General features: G+C 45.5%; 1 protein-coding gene across 1 annotated transcript in view; it reads right to left on the reverse strand.

Annotated features, from left to right (window-relative positions):
• Positions 1-1,606, reverse strand: part of MAP3K19 (mitogen-activated protein kinase kinase kinase 19) — a 73,494-nt gene that overhangs the window by 69,103 nt on the left and 2,785 nt on the right. The gene's annotated exons all lie outside the window — the stretch shown is intronic.

The raw sequence follows: 1,606 nt of genomic DNA on the forward strand, positions 1-1,606 counted from the left end.
CTGCACTCCAGTCTGGGTGACAGAGTGAGACTCCAACTCAAAAAAAAAGAAAAAGGAAAACAAAAACGAAGATTCAGGTTTATGTATTCTTGAATGTTGCAAGCATTTCTGTAAACCTTTCTAAAGATAGAGAGTAAACTCTATTGAAATTTTATTTGTGATTTTTAGTGACCCAGGCTGGAGTGCAGTGACATAATCATGATAATCACAACTCATGGCAGCCTCAACCACCTGGGTTCAGGTGATCCTTCCACCCCAGTATCCCGAGTAGCTGGGACTACAAGTGTGCATCACCACACCCAGCTAAGTTTTTTCTTTTTCTTTTTTCTTGAGTTGGAGTCTCACTTTGTCGCCCAGCTGGAATGCAGTGCCACACTCCCGGCCACTGCAGCCTCGACGTGCTGTGCTCAGGTGATCCTTCCACCTCAAACTTCCAAGTAGCTGGAACTACAGGCGCGTGCCACCATACCCGGCTAATTTTTTATTCATTTATTGTAGAGATGAGGTCTAGCAAAGTTGCCCAGGCTGGTCTTGAACCCGTGGGCTCAGGCAATCCTATCACCTTGACCTCCCAAACTGCTGGGATTAGAGGTGTGAGCCACTGGCTATTTTTATTTTTTATAGGTGAGGTCTCGCTATGTTGTCCAGGCAGGTCTTGAACTCCTGGGCTCAAGCAATCCACCCACCTCAGCTTCCCAAAGTGCTGAGATTACGGGTATGAGCCACCACACCTGGCCGAAAATCTATTTAACAAATGTAAAGTGGGTGCCCAGTGTGCGTCAAGAGCTGCCCTGGTGCTGATACTCAACAGGACCTCAAGCAGCAGGACCAGCAGCCAGTCTTTAAGGCATTTACAGTCTAATGAAGAACAGAGACAGATTTTTTTTTTTTAAAGGCAATTATGGCCAGTCATGGTAGCTCACACCTGTAATCCCAGCACTTTAGAAGGCTGAGGCGGAAGGATTGTTTGAGTTCAGGAATCCAAGACCAGCCTAGACAGCATAGCAAGACTTCATTTCTACAAAAAAAATTTTAAAAATTAGCTGTGCGTGGTGACACACACCTATAGTCCCAGCAGGAGGATCACCTGAGCCCAGGAGGTCAAGGTGTCAGTGAGCTGTAACCATGCCACTGCACTCCAGCCCAGGTGACAAGAGTAAGATCTCAACTCAAAAAAGGGGGTGGGGCAATTGCAACCGGGAGTGATGAATATAATAATACAGGGGAGTAAAGGAGGCTGAGGGGACACTTAGAAGAAATCTGTTAAGTGGTTGTGGAGAACCCGGGAAGATGGAAAAGTAAGAAAAAGAGAACGAAGAGCTTGAGAATATAGTCGAGAGAGATGCTAATTGAGGAAGCAAAGGTGGCCAAGCAGGACTGAAGGCCCACTTGCATTTAAAGTTCCAAAAACTTGTAGAGGCACCAATTGGTGCAGTTGAGTGAAATTTATCTTTTTCACCCTCATTTCCCCACCCCAAGCACTTTTTTATTCTTCTCTTTGCTTTCCCTCCCCAATTCCAAGCGCTAGTATTGTTACATTCATCTACATTCTTTTTTTTTTTTTTTGAGTTGGAGTCTCACTCAGTCGCCCAGACTGGAGTGCAGT

Source organism: Carlito syrichta, unplaced genomic scaffold, assembly GCF_000164805.1.
Source record: "Carlito syrichta isolate Samal-C Ts95f unplaced genomic scaffold, Tarsius_syrichta-2.0.1 Scaffold314847, whole genome shotgun sequence".
Lineage (NCBI taxonomy): Eukaryota > Metazoa > Chordata > Mammalia > Primates > Tarsiidae > Carlito > Carlito syrichta.